We start from the raw sequence: 23,602 nt of genomic DNA on the forward strand, positions 1-23,602 counted from the left end.
CGTATTTTAGTTTTATTATGTCTAATGTACTCATATGGTCAGTTTGATTAAGCATTTCACTGTATTTTCAAAATAAAAACACTTTTACAAAACCAGATGCATTTGGTTTTGTCAATATATCTCTCGAACATAGTGTATTTAAATATCAATATAAGAGTTTAGCCCAGAATTTAATTGCCTCCTTTTCCTTTATTTATTATGAGGAAATTATGTTCACTTACATTGTTTTCATTTTATGAGAAAACATTTTAAATGAACTTTTCAGAAACTCATCTACTGCATTAAGTAGACCTTACTGTATAATGATGTAAGGCATGCAATAAATAGCTAAGAAGATCACACTACTATGTAATTATCTTGGCTAAAATAATGATGGATAAAATTCTCTTGGAGAAAATAAAGAATTTTCTCCAAGAATAATATAATCTAGTGGTTCAAACCTTTTTCACTTTACAAATCCCTCAATAATAGTAGTTTAAGTAAAAATAACTTTCTGAATACATTGAATTTATTTTGAAAATTAAATGCACTAGGCATAATCCTTATGGGTTTTGATAATTAACTATATAATATCGGTGTAAATACACCATAGTTAACCCATATATTTGAGCTACGATTGTAGCGTAGAAGGCATCGTTTAAATTGTATCTCATAATGTGGTTGCCTTCACAACAAGATAGCTACTATTGAATTACTTCAAATAAATAACGCTTCTCTAGTAGAGAAGACTACTGTTATTTATTTTCAGCGTACCACCACCCAGACGATCGTTTCGAAGCTTTTTGGCTTCGTCATCAGTGGGCGGGTAGGTAATACAATATGCCATCTCAGTTGCGAAGTTATATCCACATTATGAGAGATGCCAGAAGGGTGTGGTGGTAATGTATTTTGAAAATTAAATGCACTAGGCATAATCCTTATGGGTTTTGATAATTAACTATATAATATCGGTGTAAATACACCATAGTTAACCCATATATTTGAGCTACGATTGTGGCGTAGAAGGCATCGTTTAAATTGTATCTCATAATGTGGTTGCCTTCACAACAAGATAGCTACTATTGAATTACTTCAAATAAATAACGCTTCTCTAGTAGAGAAGACTACTGTTATTTATTTTCAGCGTACCACCACCCAGACGATCGTTTCGAAGCTTTTTGGCTTCGTCATCAGTGGGCGGGTAGGTAATACAATATGCCATCTCAGTACCGATATTATATAGTTAATTATCAAAACCCATAAGGATTATGCCTAGTGCATTTAATTTTCAAAATACATTACCACCACACCCTTCTGGCATCTCTCATAATGTGGATATAACTTCGCAACTGAGATGGCATATTGTATTACCTACCCGCCCACTGATGACGAAGCCAAAAAGCTTCGAAACGATCGTCTGGGTGGTGGTACGCTGAAAATAAATAACAGTAGTCTTCTCTACTAGAGAAGCGTTGTTTATTTGAAGTAATTCAATAGTAGCTATCTTGTTGTGAAGGCAACCACATTATGAGATACAATTTAAACGATGCCTTCTACGCTACAATCGTAGCTCAAATATATGGGTTAACTATGGTGTATTTACACCGATATTATATAGTTAATTATCAAAACCCATAAGGATTATGCCTAGTGCATTTAATTTTCAAAATACATTACCACCACACCCTTCTGGCATCTCTCATAATGTGGATATAACTTCGCAACTGAGATGGCATATTGTATTACCTACCCGCCCACTGATGACGAAGCCAAAAAGCTTCGAAACGATCGTCTGGGTGGTGGTACGCTGAAAATAAATAACAGTAGTCTTCTCTACTAGAGAAGCGTTATTTATTTGAAGTAATTCAATAGTAGCTATCTTGTTGTGAAGGCAACCACATTATGAGATACAATTTAAACGATGCCTTCTACGCTACAATCGTAGCTCAAATATATGGGTTAACTATGGTGTATTTACACCGATATTATATAGTTAATTATCAAAACCCATAAGGATTATGCCTAGTGCATTTAATTTTCAAAATACATTACCACCACACCCTTCTGGCATCTCTCATAATGTGGATATAACTTCGCAACTGAGATGGCATATTGTATTACCTACCCGCCCACTGATGACGAAGCCAAAAAGCTTCGAAACGATCGTCTGGGTGGTGGTACGCTGAAAATAAATAACAGTAGTCTTCTCTACTAGAGAAGCGTTATTTATTTGAAGTAATTCAATAGTAGCTATCTTGTTGTGAAGGCAACCACATTATGAGATACAATTTAAACGATGCCTTCTATGCTACAATCGTAGCTCAAATATATGGGTTAACTATGGTGTATTTACACCGATATTATATAGTTAATTATCAAAACCCATAAGGATTATGCCTAGTGCATTTAATTTTCAAAATACATTACCACCACACCCTTCTGGCATCTCTCATAATGTGGATATAACTTCGCAACTGAGATGGCATATTGTATTACCTACCCGCCCACTGATGACGAAGCCAAAAAAGCTTCGAAACGATCGTCTGGGTGGTGGTACGCTGAAAATAAATAACAGTAGTCTTCTCTACTAGAGAAGCGTTATTTATTTGAAGTAATTCAATAGTAGCTATCTTGTTGTGAAGGCAACCACATTACGAGATACAATTTAAACGATGCCTTCTACGCTACAATCGTAGCTCAAATATATGGGTTAACTATGGTGTATTTACACCGATATTATATAGTTAATTATCAAAACCCATAAGGATTATGCCTAGTGCATTTAATTTTCAAAATACATTACCACCAGTTGTGAAGTTATAATGTGGATATAACTTCGCAACTGAGATGGCATATTGTATTACCTACCCGCCCACTGATGACGAAGCCAAAAAGCTTCGAAACGATCGTCTGGGTGGTGGTACGCTGAAAACAAATAACAGTAGTCTTCTCTACTAGAGAAGCGTTATTTATTTGAAGTAATTCAATAGTAGCTATCTTGTTGTGAAGGCAACCACATTATGAGATACAATTTAAATGATGCCTTCTACGCTACAATCGTAGCTCAAATATATGGGTTAACTATGGTGTATTTACACCGATATTATATAATTGAATTTTTTAAAAACAATTCCTCTGTAATATTCAATATATAACACATTTAAAATAAATTCTGAATTTTGATATTGCCATCACTTGTAGTTAGAGTAATATTAATAATTAAATAATATTAAAATGTAATATTATAATATAGAATTTTAATTTACATAACTCAGGAGTTGTAATAAAATATAATCCTGAAGCATGCAAACAGTTCCAATTTAACTATAGTAAATATTTTTAGAAATTTGAAGGACTCTAATAACAAATTATAGTAAAAACTTTTGAACTAGTAAAGTGAAAAAGTCACCATTACCAAATTTTTCTTGTGAACCTCTAGAGGTTTATGAACTGCCAGTTGAGTGATATTCTTAAATTAGCAAACAAAATTGGAATTGTTCTGGAAGGAGTTTCCCTTCCAGTGGTAGAGAATGAAAGGGATCTGGGGGGTGGTTGTGCAGGTAGATATGAAGTTCTCTGAGCAGTGCAGATGGGCTGCAAGAGTAGCTCATGGTGTATTGTCAATGATATATAGGAATTTTTCTAGCAGGGATAAGGAGGTGATTATTCCTTTGTATAAGGCAATGGACAGGCCACACCTAGAGTACTGTATACAGGTTTGGAGGCCTCATTTCAAGAAGGATGTAGAGCTGCTGGAACGAGTACAGAGAAGGGCAACAAGATTAGTGAATGGGACAAAGGGGTGCTCTTATGAAGAAAAGCTTAAGTTTTGCAAATTACAGTGTCTGGAGACTAGGCACCAGCGAGGTGATCTGATAGAGGTGTGTAAAGCCTTGAATGGTTTGAGCATGCTCAATGCATTTTTCCTCTTGCTCAGAATAATCACCTGAGAGGGCATAAATTCAAATTGAGGAAAGACAGATGTAGGATAGACGTGCAGAAATTTGCCTTTAGCCAACGGGTGGTTGGTTGGTGGAACAGACTTCCATCCCTTGTTGTGGAAGTTGATAGCCTAAATAAGTTTAAGGCTCAGCTGGACAGGTATTTCGAACGAACGGAGGGGTGAAGTGGAAGTGGTTTTTTTTTTTTTTTTGGCTGATGCTGCATAAGCTTACTTTCTTGCATCAAATGCCTCTACTAATGCTAATGCTAAAAAGGATGTTAGCATTGTGAACAATCTTAATGACAAGAAAGCTTGAAAAAACCTGAGCTCCTCAATCTATTCCTATTCTCTGTCACCTTTTTACACTTTCTTATTCCACTAGTGTCTTTCCTGCTGCTTGGAAATTTGCTCATATCCAGCCAGTTGTTAAAAAAGAGTAACAGATCCCTCAATTTCCATTATCAGTCCATTGCATTTATCTGTACTTTTCCAAAGTAATTGAGAAATCCATTAACTGCCAATTCAGACTACCTTGAAGCTTTCCACCTGATCAGTGACTGACAATATGAATTCTGTCAGTGTCAGTTCACTGGCTTATTGTGTTTATCTTACAACAAATCAATAAAAAAAATCTGGTGAAACTTAAACAGTTGCTCTTGATGTGTTAAGCACAGACAAAAACTCAGGGGCTCACATCTGGTGAGCATGGGCTTGGCACACCCAGGGTCCTCAGCTGGATATCATCATTTTTCCCTTCCTTGGTGATTCCCTTCTACTTCTCTCTCTCACTCTCACTCAGGGTAATTCAGAATTTTTTTTTTTTTTGTTTGCCTGGTGCAGCATAAGCTTCAGGTTTCCTTGCACCATAAGGCTAATAATAATAATAATAATGATGAACTGAAGAATTAAAAAAAAAAAAACAGGGAAAATAGGAAATCTAGAAGCATATAATAAAAAGACATAGAGACTATTTAACCACAATACTTCTTTTCTTTTCATTTTGTAGCATAATTCTTATATGGCTTTTTTACATCAGCAAAATTTTCATAAGATATTCATTGGATCATTCTTTCAATACATAGAATTGCATGTGTTGGAAGGCTACATAAACTTTACCAGATTTTTTATTGCCATCCTTGATGATTAAATTTGCATCTGTCCATGGAACATGCAAAGAAGTAATGTTCTTTCATACAGAAATATCTTGTTTTTACTGACATAATTTTAATTATTTGATTCATATTATCTAGATATCAGATGAAGGAGTGCAAGGCACTATGGATTCAGGAACTCAAAACGGAAAAAATTCCTATAAAACATAGGACTTAATAGAAGATTTAAATTTTAATCTATAGTAAGAAAAATAAACAAGATGCTTTCCAGAGCACTTTTTTATTCCAGATAAGCATCATTACATTTCATGAAGAACAAAAATATCATCAAGTGAATTTGCAAAATGAAACAGAATAGCTTTGAAAAATAACAGTAAAAACTAAGATTAGATATAAATAGCATAAATTTTAATTTTTATAATTTTCATTAGAGTAAATGTTTGAAATGCCATCATGTGCATGCTACCCATGACTTCAACATGCCAAACTACATGGATGTATGAGTACGGCGTGATATCTCTCCAAACACATTTCCACTTCTAAAAATGTGTGTGTGAAGCTTGTAACACTGACCATTTTCCACAGTTTAGTCATTAGTATGTGTTAGTTCAGTATTACCATTTTTATTACATAGCTGACAACTCACTGATTTACAACAGAGAATCCATCTCATTGACCCCTTCTCCCTCTTGCTGTTGTGACATAGTTTTTCTCAATCTTTTTTCCCAAAAAAATTATAAAAAAATGTTATATTTGGCCATCAGGCATGCTAGTCTATATTGCATAACATGTGGAAGTTGGAATACAGAAAACAGCAATGTTCTCTGTAACACGTGACTGCAACATTTCATTGTCTAGTACAAAGAGTGCAAAGGTTATTAACAGTGTCCTTCAATAAGATGCCAAAAAAATATGACAAAATTTCAGTAGACATATATATAATTGTTCCATGTATTGTGAAATCTGGAAAAGGTTACATATTTGCTTTGTGTATATAGATGTGATTTTCCATTTCAGTTGATGGGAAACATGGTATAATCAGACATTTGCATAAAGACAGTGTTGACCATGTAGAAAGAATGCAAAAATAGATGTAATATTTCAGTGTGATGATGATGATGATGATACTGTAATATTTGTTGAATGTTTATTAGTATCATTTATTACAAAACAATCTTCCTCTGTGTTGTACTATATGGATATCATCATTCTTCTCTTTCTTGGTGATTTCCTTCTACTTTCTCTCTCTCTCTCTGGGTCCCAGGGAAAATCTATTTTTTTTTTTTTTTTTTTGGCTGGTTCAGCATAAGCCTCAGGCTTCCTTGCACCACATGGCTAATAATAATAATAATAATCATGCAGACATGTTGTTAAGAAATGTTTTCCAATACTTAAATAGCAAAAAAAAAATTTCTAGAAGAACAAAAACAACAGACATTGTTGGTGAAATTACTCAGAAAGATTAGAGATTGTAATGACTAAAATTTTAAATTGCTACAAATGGCAGTAATCAAAGTGACTCCAGGCTGTATCTCAATATGGTGATCTGTTCTAATTAAAAAAAAAAAAATCATCAAATTGAAAGAAATTTGTTCTCAGTGGCAGCATTGGAAGATAACTCTACATTAGGCATCTTCTTCTTCTGAACAACCAGAAAGCATGTAGGAGTCCTTTAAAAAACTCTCAGTTTTTAGGCCTATCATAACAGGAACATTGATAATGTCACTGCTATGATTGGCTTAAAAATGGAGCAGGATGAGTATTAAAAGAGAAGATTGAGCACTTGGTAGTATTAGGCTGTCCTTGTCATCTCATTAATCTGTGTGACATAGTTTTTCTCAATCTTTTTTCCCAAAAAAAATTATAAAAAAATGTTATATTTGGAATCATCAGTTCGGTGTAGTGACAAGAGAGCCACAGAATGAATGAATATTTGCTGGATATTTACCACTATCTTTAGAAAGAAGTGCTAAAGGAAAAGATATATTTAAACTGTTCAATTAATCCTGTATTGGTTGTATGAAAATGCAGAATTCCTTTGTGCCCACAAAAAATTGAAAATTCATCAAAAAATAATTAAAAATTGTTTGTTTTTTTGTTGCCACTTATAATTTCAATCTGTTCTGAGCACAACTGTGAAAAATCCATGTTCTGTTTAAAAAATGTATATTTTTTTATTCTTTTTTGAAAATTAAAACCCACTTTAGACCTGTCAGAGAGAATTGCAAATTTAAAAACTGTGACCTTTAATAAACTGCATGAAATGTGAAATGCACATATAAACAGTTTGATTTCAAATGATGCATCAGTGTAACAAAGCCAGAGTGTGTTACCGATTGGAGGAAAGTGCATTTCAGTAAAACAAAATTATTATCAATATCTCTTCATAACATATGTCCATTAACCTGTGCATGTAATTGGGTTTAACGTAATCATCAGTTTTTGCTAATTGTGCAATAATTAACAGAGATTTCTAGAATTTTCTGTGACCAATCCAAAGAAACCATTTTCAACAACAGATATTAGGAGTTTCAGCTGTGTGAACAGAGTAGATGAAGCGGAAATTGAAGTTAGTCACATGGGGTCAAATCGACCCCACTTGACAAATTAGCATTAGCAAATGCACATGATGCAAGTAAGCAAGCTTATATAGCATCAGCCAAAAAAAAAAAAAAAAAACCTCATTTCACCCATCCACATGCTCCAAATGTTTGTCTAGTTCTGCCTTGAATCTATTTAAGCTATCAACTTCTACAATGACAGATGGAAGTTTGTTCCAGCAATCAAGGCAGATGTAGAATAGATGTGCGGAAATTTGCCTTTAGCCAGCGAGTTGTTAATTTCTGGAACAGACTTCCATCTGTCGTGGAAGTTGATAGGTTAAATAAATTTAAGGAGGAACTGGACAAACATTTAGAGGGAATTGTTTTGTAAATTTTTTTCTTTTTGGCTGATGCTGCATAAGCTCATAAACTTGCTTTCTTGCATCACATGCCACTACTACTACTACTACTACTAATCAACCACCCACTGGCTGAAGGCAGACTTTTGCACATCTATCCTACAACTGTCTTTCCTCAATTTGAATTTATGCCCTCTCAGGCAATTATTCTGAGCAAGAGGAAGAATCCCATCTGCATTGAGCATGCTCAAACCATTCAAGGCCTTATACACCTCAATCGGATCACCTCACAGGTGCCTAGTCTCAAGATACTGTAATTTGAAGAACTTAAGCCTTTATTCCATTCACTAACCTTGTTGCCCTTCTCTGTACTCATTCCAACAGTTCTACATCCTTCTTAAAATGATGCCTCCAGACCTGTACTTGAGTACAGGTCTGGAGGCATCATTGAGTACCACACCTTGAGTACCTGTACAGTACTCAAGGTGTGGCCTGACCATTGCCTTATACAAGGGAATAATCACTCCTTATCCCTGCTAGAAAAATTCCTCTATATCATTGACAAGCACCATGAGCTACTCTTGCAGACCTTCTGCACTGCTCAAAAAACTTCATATCTGCCTGCACAATTACCCCCAGGTCCTTTTCACGCTCTACCACTGTCAGGGTAGTACCACACAGTTGATACATTACTTTTGGATTACTGCTTCTCATATGCAGCACTTTACATTTGTCAATGTTAAACTTCAGTTGCCACCTCTCAGCCCACCTGCTCAACTTTTCTAGATCCTGTTGCAGCAGCATACTGTCATTAGTGTCATTAACAACCCTGCCGACCTTGGTATCATCTGCAAACTTGGACATTAAGCCTAATATACCATCATCAATATCATTAATGAATACAGAAAACAACAATGGACCCAACATTGAACCCTGGCGGACTCCACTAATAACATTAATCCACGAAGAGCAGTGTCCATTGATTACCACTCTCTCTCTGTCTTCTCCCACTCAACCATACCTTTATCCATAGCAGCCATTTGCCTCCAATGCCACACTGCTCCAATTTGTGCAGCAGTCTTCCATGTGTAACAGTATCAAAAGCCTTTTTAAGATCCAAATATATGATATCAAAATTATTCTTTAAATATAAGGATTACATGCCACTTCATTAAAAAAAGATTTTGAAGCATGTATGTATACATATTGGCTGTCTTTGGGTAAATGTTTAACTAGACTGGTAGAAGTAGCAACTTCTAACAAGTCTATTTAAAGAAGGGGTTAAAACTGGTGAGAAAAGCTGTATGAGTACTTTTTTCAGTGTTGACCAAATTGAAAAGTATAGCAAGCAATCAGTTAAAATTTTAACTGCCTGATGAAATAGCCATAAGCAACAGTGTTAGGGGTTAAAAGATATATATACAAATATTTCAATTACTGATGCTATTGAATAAATAAAACACTTCTTTGTGTTTCTGTTTGGGACCAAACCGAAGACCTTGCACGTGTAAAGCGCATGTGATAATGCTACACAATGGAAACATTTCCAGATACAGTTCATGATTCAAAGACAAATTTTGAAAGAAGAGAAATTAATGAACTCTCTAAGAAAAAGAACTTCTAAATCACAAGTGCCGGGTAGAGGCAATCCTAAGCAGGCTGAACCAGCTGATCCTCACTCATGCAGCAAGTTATACATGTTCATCTCTTCTGGCTTGAATAAAGCAATTTCCTTGTTTCCTTTAATTATTATGACAAGGTTTGAAAATCTTAACATAGCTCTTCAATCCAACATATCCCACATCTATATAATACTGAAGTCATTACTCCTAGATATGTTGAATGTTAAGTGCAAATTTATTATACCAAGAGTTTTTAAATATTCCATTTCATTTTGGAAGTTGATTTACCATAGACTAAACCAGAATGATGATTCTGACTTAGTCATGTGCATTTCTATTGCCAATGTTTCAGAGAGTCTTGACAAGACTGCAGCAATAATTCAGACACAGCATGGGTTTGTTAAGGGAAAGTCTTGTCTGACAAATTTGATAGGATATTATGATGTGGTTACAAAGGAACTGGATGCAAAAAATAATTTTGATATCATATATTTGGATTTCAGGAAAGCTTTTGACACTGTTGCGCATGGAAGACTATTGTACAAATTGGAGCAGAATGGTAGTAAGGGTAAGTTGCTACAATGGATAAAAGGATGGTTAAGTGGGAGAAGACAGAGGGTGGTAATCAATGGGTGCTTCTCTTCTTGGACTAATGTTATTAGTGGAGTCCGACAGGGTTCGGTGTTGGGTCCACTGTTGTTTTGTATATTTATCAATGATATTGATGAAGGTATATCAGGCTTAGTGTCGAAGTTTCCAGATGATACAAAGGTTGGCAGGGTTGTTAATGACAGTAATGGCAGTGTGCTTAATGACAGTAATGGCAGTGTGCTACTGCAACAGGATCTAGATAATTTGGGCAGATGGGCTAAGAAGTGGCAACTGAAGTTTAACCTTGACAAATGCAAAGTACTGCATATGGGTAGAAGTAACCCCAGAGAAACGTACCAACTGTGTGGTACTACACTTAAGGTGGTAGAAAATGAAAAAGACCTGGGAGTAATTGTGCAGGCAGATATGAAGTTTTCTGAGCAATGCAGACATACTGCCAGGGCAGGTCATGGGGTTTTGTCAATGATATATAGGAATTTTGCTAGCAGGGAAAATGAGGTGATTATCCCTCTGTATAAGGCAATGGTCAGGCCATGCCTTGAGTACTGCGTACAGGTATGGAGGCCTCATTTTAGGAAGGATGTAGATTTACTTGAGCGTGTACAGAGAAGGGCAACAAGATTGGTGAGTGGAATGAAGGGATCCTCTTATCAAGAGAGCATTAGCATTAGCATAAAAAAAAAAAAAAAAAAAACCCACTCCCATTTCACCCCTCCGTTCGTTCGAAATACCTGTCCAGTTGGGCTTTAAATTTGTTTAGGCTATCAACTTCAACAACAAGTGATGGAAGTCGGTTCCACCAACCAACCACCCGCTGGCCAAAGGCAAATTTCCGCACATCTATCCGACATCCGTCCTTCCTCAATTTGAATTTATGCCCTCTGAGGTGATTATTCTGAGAAAGATGAAGAATCCCATTGGCATTGAGCATGCTCAAACCATTCAAAGCCTTATACACCTCTATCAGATCACCTCGCCGGTGCCTAGTCTCCAAACTCTGTAATTTGCAAAACTTAAGCCTTTCTTCGTAAGAGCAACCCTTTGTTCCATTTACTAATCTTGTTGCCCTTCTCTGTACCCGTTCCAGCAGCTCTACATCCTTCTTGAAATGAGGCCTCCAGACCTGTATACAGTACTCAAGATGTGGCCTTACCATTGCCTTATACAAGGGAATAATCACTTCCTTATCCCTGCTAGAAAAATTCCTGTATATCATTGACAAGACACCATGAGCTACTCTTGCAGCTCGTCTGCACTGCTCAGAGAACTTCATATCTGCCTGCACAATTACCCCCAGGTCCTTTTCATTCTCCACCACTGTCAGTGTAGTACCGCAGAATTGATACGTTGCTCTGGGGTTACTGTTTCCCATATGCAGCACTTTACATTTGTCGATGTTAAACCTCATTTGCCACCTCTCAGCCCATCTGTACAACCTTTCCAGATCCTGTTGCAGCAGCATAGCATCAGTATTGTCCTTAACGACCCTGCCAACCTTTGTATCATCTGCAAACTTGGACATTAAACTTGATATCCCATCATCAATATCATTCATAAACACCGAAAACAACAACGGACCCAACACTGAACCTTGAGGAACTCCACTAATAACATTAGTCCACATTGAGCAGTGTCCATTGATTACCACTCTCTGTCTTCTGCCACTCAACCATCCCCTTATCCATAGCAGCAATTTGCCTCCAATGCCACACTGCTCCAATTTGTGCAGCAGTCTTCCATGTGCAACAGTATCAAAAGCCTTTCTAAGATCCAAATATATAATATCAAAGTTATTCCCTGCATCCAGTTCTTTTGTGACTACATCATAGTATCCAATCAAATTGGTCAGGCAAGACCTGCCCTTAACAAAACCATGCTGTGTCTGAGCTATAACTGAATTCTTGTCTAGATGATCCTGCAGTGCTTCTTTAACCAGTGCCTCCATTAATTTACCTGGAACAGAAGTTAAACTAACAGGTCTATAATTACTTGTGTCAGCCTTTGATCCTCCTTTGTGAATTGGGGTTACATTTGCACATCTCCAGTCTATGGGTACCTCCCCTGAGTCCAAAGAAGCTCTCATAATTATGGCTAGGGGTTTGCATACTTCCTTTGCTGCCTCCTTTAATATAACTGGATAGATCCCATCCACCCCAGGTGCCTTTTTTATGTTTATCCTCAACAATCTCTCCTCCACTTTCCTCTCAGTTATTACAAAATCATCCAGCTCACTGCCAATGTTTACTTTACCTACATCATTCTCCTTCCTGAATAACTCCTCATGCGTGAATGTAGATGCAAAATACTCGTTTAGATTGTTAGCCACCTGAGCAGGATCCTCAACTGTTGAACCATCAATATCCAGTGGACCAATCTGATTCATCCCTTTCCTTTTCGAGTTCAAGTATGTAAAGAACTCTTTTCTGTTTTTCTTTGCATCCTTTGCCAAGGATTTTTCATAGTCTGCCTTTGCCTGCCTAATCTCCTTTGTGACTTGGTTACAGACCAACTTATATCTATCATAGGCTTCCATGTCACCCATTAATTTGTATGTATCCCATGCATTTTTCTTCTCTGCCACATGTCTCATTAGTTCATCTGACAACCATTTAGGCCTAAACCTTGAACAATATTTCTTAGTTGGTATGTAAAGCCTGGTAGCCTCCAAGATTAGTTCCTTGAATGCTTCCCATTTTGAGTTTGCTGTTGGTAACATCATCAGTTGGTCCCACTGTATAGAATTTAAATACTGTCTCAGACCATCATAGTCGCCTTTACGAAAACAAAAACCCTTCCCTTTACCTCTGATGGTAGTTACCTCCTTGAGTAAATCCCACTTCAACACACTGTGATCACTGCCACCTAGTGGTTCATTTATCTGCAGGTTCTTAATGCATGAAGAATCACTACTGATAATCAGATCAAGAGTATTGCTCCCTCTTGTTGCCTCACGAACATGCTGATGTAGAAAACAATCATCCAATAAATCCACAAAAGCCTTGCTAGTGTGCGAGTGACCAACCCACAAATTCCAGTCAATATCTGGGAAATTAAAGTCCCCCATTCTAAGACTCTCTGATTTACTGGCCCACTCTATTTCCCTGTACAATATCTTATTATACTCATCAGAGTCATTAGGCCTATAGCACACTCCTACTCTCAATTTTGATTTCCCTATGCTTATGTCACACCAAACTGACTCGACACTGCCCTGTCCATCGATGTCGACTGGCTTCACTTCCTTGGACTTTATGTGTTTCTTAATTAATAGCATAACCCCTCCTCCCCTCCTGTCCTGTCTATCCTTTCTATACACATTGTATTCCCCAAATTCCAGTTCCGCATTACTTATATCTGTGTGACACCACGTCTCTGATATCCCAACAATATCTGCCTTTGATGTTTTGAGCAATACCTCAAATTCATCAAATTTATTTACCAAACTCCTAGCATTGGTGTACACGCAGGTATACATGCACCTGTTTCTATTCTTAGCTACCCTAACACAACCCATGTGTTTACTTGTACCGCAATGACTACCAGCAGTCTCTGAAATATCCTGCATCTTGTTTTTCAGACTTCTGCTCATTTCAATAGAAGCAGTGCAAGAATCACTTCCACCTCTGCCACTGGCTACTGTTAATCTATTAGTCCTTGTATCCCCCCCAACTAGCAGTTTTCCGACCCACCTAACACTGCCTCGACAGCATCAGCAAAAATTCTTGCACCCTTTCTATTTAAGTGTATCCCATCCCTGTAGAAGCAATCTCTCCTGTTAACAAGTACAGTCCAGGCTGAAAAAAATTCTACCCCTTGAGCCTTGCACAATCCCTCCAGGGCCGAATTGATCGACAAGGCTCTCATCATATACTCCCTCCTATCGTGTCTGGGCAGAATTGCAGACACTTTCAAGTTCAACCCTAATTCACAGCTTTTTTTCAACAGTGACCTGTACTTGCTAAGTAATTCCGCCGGTCTCCTACTCTTAATATCATTAGTGCCAACGTGTACAACTATATCACCTTTTGTGCCCTTAAAAGATGATATCCGCTCTACAACGTCATCAACCTTTGCCCCTGGCAGACATACCCTGGTCCTATTCCACCTATCCTTTTTACAAAGTATGTTCCCCGTTTCCCTGACAATAGAGTCACCAACAACTACTAGTTTCTGTGGGACCAGCGCATTCTGCCTAGTGGGCTGCTTCTGTGTTGCCTGATGACCAAGTGCAAGCTCTGGCGTTGATGTGGGCAGCTGAGAGCTTGATGGGCCCCTCAATTTATTTCCTTCGAGGGCATCCACCCTGTCCTTCAAGCTCTCATAAAGGCCCATAACAACGCTGAGTTGTCGCCTGATTTCCTTGCACTCCTTACATCGTGCACACACAAAGACATCCCCCTTGGCAGTATCATGTCCCGTACCCGACTGCTCCGCAAACCTCAAGCAAACAGTGCATTTTAATAGACTGTGATTCAGAGGGCAACTGCCCCCCTCAGTTCTCCCCTGAACCACAGCACTCCCATTAGCTTGAGCCTTTTGCTTTGCTGCTCTGGTCAGAGTCATGATTCCGATTTAATTCAATAAAATTCAAAACAAAAATTAAATCCTTAAGTTATATCCCAAAACAGTTATGTTATATATATATATTTTTTTCGGTATCTAGTGTTTTCTACGAGTTCCCTTTATACAACTTCCGTATCACGTGTACCACTATGGTTATGTATTAATTATTTGTTACGATTAAGTCGTTATATATATATATAGAGTTAAAAGTACAATTTAATTGACAATAAAGTTTATCAAGATTTATAGATTTACTGATTAATTGACAATATTATATTATGCACTATACGACACTAAGCTTATGCTATCGTGTAAAAATGGCGGGAATTCACGAACGGTATTTCTACGGACTCGTAAGTATTGATTAGCTTCCAAATCTCGCTATCTCAATTTAGAATAAACTAAGGATCCTGACTAGGTCTATAATCTACTTATAGAAGATAATTTGATATAACAGTTGGTTAATAAATCGACTAAATTTGGTTAAAAAAAAATTTGGTTTGTGACACGTGGATTTGATACCGTTACCGATACTAAGTAATATCTACAAAATCTCTGTCTAAGTTAAACTTTAAACTAAGTATCGTAACTAGGAATATAAAGCTACTCTAGAAAATAAGTTAATATGACAATTTAAACTAATAAAGCAGAAAATAAATCAGGAAAAACTTCTCTGTTTGAAGAGCTTTAAGGAGCAATGTCCGCACAGGACATTGCTTAAGTTCTGCAAATTGCAGTGGCTGGAGACTAGGCACCTACGTGGTGATCTGAATGAGGTGTATAAGGCCTTGAATGGGTTGAGCACGCTGAATTCTGATGGGATCCTTCCACTTGTTCAGATTACGAACCTAAGGGGGCATAAATTCAAATTAAGAAAGGACAGATGTAGAATAGATGTGCGGAAATTTGCCTTTAGCCAGCGGGTGGTTAATTGCTGGAACAAACTTCCATCTGTCGTTGTGGAAGTTGATAGGTTGAATAAATTTAAGGAGGAACTGGACAGGCATTTGGAGGGAATGGTGTGATTTTTTTTTTTTTTTTTTGCCTGATGCTGCATAAGCTCATACACTTGCTTTCTTGCATCACATGCCACTACTACTACTACTACTACTATTTCTGAAAAATACCAGAGCTATTTTTGTTTTACTTTTTCCGAACAAAGAAATAAAATCATGAGGATGGCAGTTCTACCAACAACTGTCTACTTACCTTTTCCTTTATTATTATTATGTTTTTTTATTACTGGGTATTAATGAAGTGAGAATAAAATATTGAAATCGGCATACTTATAATAATAATATATTTAATAACAATCAAAACATTACTTCATTAGTAATGAACACACTTCAGCGTAACTCATGTTCATATCATAATACTGCACCAATGCTAGTTTAACCAATACTCTTATTGTGTTAAATTTCTCTATTTCCCTTCAGATCATTTTGATGAAAAGTAATAACTGACGAGATAAAGATTCAGATAAATCATTCTAATATTCATTCTGTACGCAAGGTGTGTTTCGAATGATTTTTTCATCTGTCATGTTCAGTAATATTTTTGGTGTTGAAAATGAATATTAGCATTAGTTGAGGCATATGATGTATAAGCAAGTTTATACAGCATCAGCCAAAAAAAAAAAAAAAAAAAAAACCTTTCCATTTCTCCCATCCAGTCACTCCAAATGTTTATCTAGTTCAGCATTAAATTTATTTAAGCTATCAACTTCCACAACAACAACAGAAAGTCTGTTCCGGCAATCAACTACCTGCTGGCTAAAGGCAAACTTCTGCGCATATATTCTACAACTGTCTTTCCTCAATTTGAATCTATGCCCCCTCACGAGATACAAATGTACTTCCTTGTAGATGGAAGTTATAACTGTTATAGCGTTATAACTGTGTTGGGATACACTGAAACATAAATATAGCGTTATAACTGTGTTGGGATACAAGTTTAGAGTTTTAATTTTATACTGAAATTGAAATTTTATTGAAATTAAATCGAAATCATGACTCAGACCAGAGCAGCAAAGCAAAAGGCTCAAGCTAATGGGAGTGCTGTGGCTCAGGGGAGAACTGAGGGGGGCAATTGCCCTCTAAATCACAGCCTTTTAAAATGCACTGCTTGCATAATGTTTGTGGAGCAATCAGGTATGGGACATGCTTTTGCCATGGGGGATGTCTTTGTGTATGTGCGATGCAAGGAGTGTAACGAAATCAGGCAACAACTCAGTGTTGTTATGGGCCTATATGAGAGTTGAAGGACAGGGTGGATTAAAGTATGGATCTCGAAGGATTAAAAGTGAGGGGTCCATCAAGCTCTCAGCTGCCCACACCAATGCCAGAGCTTGCACTTGGTCATCACACAACACAGCGGCAGCCCCCAAGGCAGAATGCACTAGTCCCAAACGAACCAATAATTATTGGTGACTCTATTGTCAGGGAAATGGGAAACATGCTTTGTAAAAAGGATAGGTGGAACAGGACCAGGGTATGTGTGTGCCAGGGGCAAAGGTTGATGACATTGTAGAGCGGATATCATCTTTTAAGGGCACAAAAGGTGATATAATTGTACACGTTGGCACTAATGATATTAAGAGTAGGAGACCGGTGGAATTACTTAACAAGTACAGGTCACTGTTGAAAAAAAGCCGTGAATTAGGGTTGAATTTGAAAGTGTCTGCAATTCTGCCCAGACACGATAGGAGGAAGTATATGATGAGAGTCCTGTTGATCAATTCGGCCCTGGAAAGATTGTGGAAGGCTCAAGAGGTAGAATATTTTTCAGCCTGGTCTGTACTTGTTAACAGGAGAGAATGTTTGCTGATGCTATCGAGGCAGTGTTAGGTGGGTCGGAAAACTGCTAGATTGGGGGATACAAGGACTAATAGATTAACAGTAGCCACCGCCAGAGGTGAAAGTGATTCTTGCACTGCTTCTATTGGAATGAGCAGCAGCCTGGAAAATAAGATGCAGGATATTTCAGAGACTGCTGGGAATCATTGCGGTACAAGTAAACACATGGGTTATGTTAGGGTAGCTAAGGTGCATGTATACTTGCGTGTACACCAATGCTAGTAGTTTAGTAAATAAATATGATGAATTTGAGGTATTGCTCAAAACATCAAAGGCAGATATTGTTGGGATTTCAGAGACGTGGTGTCATACAGATATAAGGAATGCAGAACTGGAATTTGGGGAGTACGATGTGTACAGAAAGGATACACAGGATAGAAAGGGAGGAGGGGTTATGCTATTAGTTAAGAAATACATAAAATCCAAAGAAGCCAGTCGACATCACTGAACAGTGCAGTGTCGAGTCAGTTTGGTGTGACATAAGCATTGGGAGATCAAAATTGAGGGTAGGAGTGTGCTATAGGCCTAATGACTCTGATGAGTATAATAAGAAACTGTACAGGGAAATAGAGTGGGCCATTAAATCAGAGAGTCTTATAATGGGGGATTTTAATTTCCCAGATATTGACTGGAATTTGTGGGTTGTTCACTCACACACTAGCAAGGCTTTTGTGGATTTATTGGATGATTGTTTTCTACATCAGCATGTTCGGGAGGCAACTAGAGGGAGTAATAATCTTGATTTGATAATCAGTAGTGATTCTTCATGCATTACGAATCTGCAGATAAATTAACCACTAGGTGGCAGTGATCACAGTGTGCTGAAGTGGGATTTGCTCAAAGAGGTAACTATCATCAGGGGTAAAGGGAAGGGTTATTGCTTTCGTAAAGGCAACTACGATGGTCTGAGACAGTATTTAAATTCTATACAGTGGGACCAACTGATGATGTTACCAACAGCAAATTCAAAATGGGAAGCATTCAAAGAACTTATCTTGGAAGCTACTAGGCTTTACATACCAACTAAGAAATATTGTTCAAGGTTTAGGCCTAAATGCATGTCAGATGAACTAATGAGACATATGGCAGAGAAGAAAAATTCATGGGATACATACAAATTAACACGTGACACAGAAGCCTATGATAGATACAAGTTGGTCTGTAACCAAGTTACAAAGGAGTTTAAGCAGGCGAAGGCAGATTACGAGAAATCTTTGGCAAGGGATGCAAAGAAAAACAGCAAAGAGTTCTTTACTTATGTAAACTCTAGAAGGAAGGGGATGAGTCAGATTGGTCCACTTGATATCGATGGGTCAACTGTTGATGATCATGCTCAGGTAGCTAACAAACTAAATGAATATTTTGCATCGACATTCACACATGAGGAGAAATTCAGCGAGGGGAATGCCAGAGGTGTATTCAATTCTAGCAGTAAGCTAAAGAATCTTGTAATTCTGAGAGTAAAGTGGAGGAGAAATTGTTGAAGATAAACACAAGATAGGCACCTGGGGGTGGATGAGATCTATCCAGTTATATTAAAGGAGGCAGCAAAGGAAGTAAGCAAACCCTTAGCCATAATTATGAGAGCTTCCTTGGACTCAGGGGAGGTACCCATGGACTGCAGATGTGCAAATGTGACCCCAATTCCCAAAGGAGGATCAAAGGCTGACACAAGTAATTATAGACCTGTGAGTTTAACTTCTGTTCCTGGAAAATAATGTAGGCACTGGTTAAAGAAGCACTGCAGGATCATCTAGACAAGACTTCAGTTATAGCTCGGACACGGCATAGTTTTGTTAAGGGGAAGTCTTGCCTGACCAATTTGATTGGATACTATGATGCAGTCACAAAAGAACTGGATGCAGGGAATAACTTTGATATTATATACTTGGATCTTAGAAAGGCTTTTGATACTGTTGCACATGAAAGACTGCTGCACAAATTGGAGCAGTGTGGCATTGGAGGCAAATTGCTGCTATGGATAAAGGGGTGGTTGAGGGGGGAGAAGACAGAGAGTGGTAATCAATGGACACTGCTCATCGTGGACTAATGTTATTAGTGGATTCCCTCAGCGTTCAGTATTGGGTCCATTATTGTTTTCTGTATTTATAAATGATATTGATGATGGTATATCAAGCTTAATGTCCAAGTTTGCAGACGATACGGAGGTTGGCAGGGTTGTCAAGGACACTACTGACACTATGCTGCTGCAACAGGATCTGGAAAGGATGAGCAGATGGGCTGAGAGGTGAAAATGGGCAAATGAAGTTTAACATTGACAAATGTAAAGTACTACATATGGAAAACAGCAACCCCAGAGCAATGTATCAACTCTGTGGTACTACACTGACAGTGGTAGAGAATGAAAGGGACCTGGGGGTGGTTGTGCAGGCAGGTATGAAATTCTCTGAGCAGTGCAGACGGGCGGCAAGAGTAGCTCATGGTGTATTGTCAATGATATATAGGAATGTTTCTAGCAGGGATAAGGAGGTGATTATTCCCTTGTATAAGGCAATGGTCAGGCCACACCTAGAGTACTGTATACAGGCCTGGAGGCCTCATTTCAAGAAGGATGTGGAGCTGCTGGAACGAGTACAGAGAAGGGCAACAAGATTAGTGAATAGAACAAAGGGGTGCTCTTACGAAGAAAGGCTTATGTTTTGCAATTTACAGTGTCTGGAGACTAGGCACCTGCGAGGTGATCTGATAGAGGTGTATAAAGCCTTGAATGGTTTGAGCATGCTCAATGCTGACAGGATTCCTCCTCTTGCTCAGAATAATCACCTGAGAGGGCATAAATTCAAATTGAGGAAAGACAGATGTAGGATGGACGTGCGGAAATTTGCCTTTAGCCAGCAGGTGGTTGGTGGAACAGACTTCCATCCCTTGTCGTGGAAGTTGATAGCCTAAATAAGTTTAAGGCTCGAACGAACAGAGGGGGTGAGGTGGAAGTGGTTATTTTTTCTTTATTTATTTTTTTGTTGATGCTGCATAAGCTTGCTTTCTTGCATCAAATGCCTCTACTAATGCTAATCACGTCAGCATTGAGCCTGCTCAAACCATTCCTGAGATTACTTCGCAGGTGCCTTTCTTCATAAGTGCACCCCTTTGTTCCTCTCACCAATCTTGTTGCCCTTCTCTGTACTTTTTCTAGCAACGCTACATCCTTTTTAAATTAAGGCCTCCAGACCCGTATGCAGTGCTCAGGTGTGGCTAGCAATAGTCAGCAATATAAATCAGCAGTCGTTTTTAAACCCCTGAATCTTTGTTTTAATTGACTGGTTCATCATCAGCCATTCTCAATCCACTGCAGGATGACGGCCTCTCCAACAACTTTCCAGTTCCTTCTGTTTTGTGCAATGGCTATCCATTTACTGCCCATCGATGAGGAATATTACAACTTTCTGAAAGTGATAAAGCCCAATAAACCTATAGTAAAAAGAAATCCAAAGAAGAAAAAATCAGTCAAGAAATACTTGTCATGTTGAACCGAAGACGACAAATGAAGAGCAAGAAAAACACTGACAGAGAGAAAATTGAGTATACTGAGTTATGCAAAGCCATTAGAAAGAGACTCAGAGAGGACATAAGAAGACTTAACACAAGAAAAGTAGAACAAGCACTAAGGGAAAACAAAGGATTTAAATCAGCAGCCATGAGCAGTAATACAGAAAGACAAATGATACTGAAACTGAAGAATAGTGATGGTGTACTTATAAATAGCAGAGAAGGCATAATTGAAATAGCAGAAGACTACTATAAAGAGTTATACAAGGAGCAAGGGAATGATGCCAGCAGTAGGGAAGATGGATCGCAAATTAGTAACACATACAACATACCTGATATCCTTCCTGATGAGGTAGAACATGCGTTGAAGAAAATGAAGAATCAGAAAGCCCCGGGGGATGATGAAGTTACAGTAGAATTGTTAAAATTGGGAGGAAGACACAAAAATTGGCAAGACTCTTCACAAAATGCATTAGAAAAGATGTGATGCCTAAGGAGTGGAATAATGCAATCATAGTTTTGCTGCATAAGAAAGGAGATAAATCATAATTTGGAAATTATAGACCAATTAATTAGCTTGTTATCTCCCATCCAAGTTGTTTGCAAGGGTCATTACTAACAGATTAGAAAGAATACTTGATGAGAATCAACCGAAAGAGCAAGCTGGCTTTAGGACAGGATTCTGAACTATGGATCACCTTCACGTAATGTCACAGCTAATGGAGAAAGCAAATGAATATAAAACACCACTATGCCTGGTATTTGTGGATTATGAAAAGGCATTTGACTCCATATAGCCTAAGGCAATGTTTTGGGCACTGGAAAAACAAGGCATAGATACCCCATATATTATGATTTTGAAGAAAATATATGAGAATGCTACCTCCTTTATTAGACTAGACAAAGACGGTAGTAAATTTAAAATTGAGAAAGGAGTTTGACAAGGAGACACAATATCTCCGAAGCTGTTTACTGCTGCCCTTGAGGAAGCTTTCAGAAGATTAGACTGGTCACAGAAAGGAGTCAATGTGAACGGAGAGTACCTAAACCATTTGCTATTTGCAGATGACATTGTTGTCATAAGCCAAGATCCCAAAGAATTAGAGGAAAATCTGAATCAGTTATGCTGATTTAGTAAGAATTTTGGACTAAAGATGAATATGGCTATAACAAAAATAATGATGAACAATTATGCCACAGAAAGGGATATAATGATGAAGGAGCAGTAATTGAAAAGATGAAGTCATATACTTATGTGGGACAAGTCATAATAATGATAAATGGCTGGAAGTCAAGAAAAGGATAAATTTTGGATGGATAGCATTCAGGAAATATAATTACATACTGAGGAGCAATATCCCAATTTGTCTGAAACATAAAATGAAGCAATGTATACTTCCCACCATGACTTATGGAAGAGAAGCTGAGAACTACACAGCAAAGAATGGAACGAATTATATTGGGAATCAGACTGTTAGATAAGAAGAGAAACACATGGATTAGGCAGCAAACTCAAGTAAAGGATATTCTTATCAAAACTAAAGAACTAAAATGGTCTTGGGCAGGACACATAGCTCGAAGACATGATGACAGATGGACTAAGAAAATAACAGAATGGTACCCAAGAGTCACTAAGAGAAAACCTGGAAGACAACAACGGAAATGGATAGATGAAATTCATAAATTTGTGGGTAGTAAATGGATGGTCATTGCACAAAACAGAAGGAACTGGAAAGTTGTTGGAGAGGCCTTCATCCTGCAGTGGATTGAAAATGGCTGATGATGATGATGATGAACTTTTGAATTTTCATCCGCCCATCTCTGTTGTTGTCTTCAAGGTTTTCTTTTAGCTCCTCTTGGATACTATTCTGTTATTTTCTTTGTCCATCTGTCATATCTTCAAGCTATGTGTCTTGCCCAATCCATTTCAGTTCTTTAGTTTTGACTGGTTACAATGTCAGTTATTCTATAAAATACATTAAACTGGAAACAATCCTATAAATTTTCAAATCAGTTATGTACAAGTTCATCATAAATTTTTCTTATTATTCGTTTTCTTTCATTTTTAAAATCACTTTATGTAAATTTTTTTTTTGTGACAATAGTTGCTTCCTTCAAAATAATTTCAAATTCATTTTGTAGTTGTTTTACTGCAAAAAATACATTTCTAAATGTGTTGCTGCCTAAGAAATATCTAAATCCTTTGTTTGGAGAAATTTTTATGCCAAATTTATATTTGAAAGAATCTTTTCCATTATTACAGTAATAACAACAAATTCAAAATTTTCCATATTTTTTTTATTCTGATTGCTTCTGTTTTTTCATCTACTTTTGTAGTATCCACAATGATTTTGTTTAAAACTTTCAGAACATCCATATATCTTTTTTTTATTGCTGTTAATGACGAAAGATGCCGAACCCACCATGTAGGGTTTAGCTTTTTTAACGTAACATCTGCAGATAGCAAATCCCAATGATTGATGCTGTGTTCAAAAAACACATAGATG

The 23,602-nt window shown here is 37.5% G+C and overlaps 1 protein-coding gene across 1 annotated transcript in view; it reads left to right on the forward strand.

Annotated features, from left to right (window-relative positions):
- The window catches only part of LOC150076348 (phospholipase D1-like), a 601,970-nt gene that overhangs the window by 478,900 nt on the left and 99,468 nt on the right, over positions 1-23,602 (forward strand). The window lies entirely within an intron of this gene.

This window comes from Mastigoproctus giganteus, chromosome 13, assembly GCF_048544385.1.
Source record: "Mastigoproctus giganteus isolate SK-2022 chromosome 13, ASM4854438v1, whole genome shotgun sequence".
NCBI lineage: Eukaryota > Metazoa > Arthropoda > Arachnida > Uropygi > Thelyphonidae > Mastigoproctus > Mastigoproctus giganteus.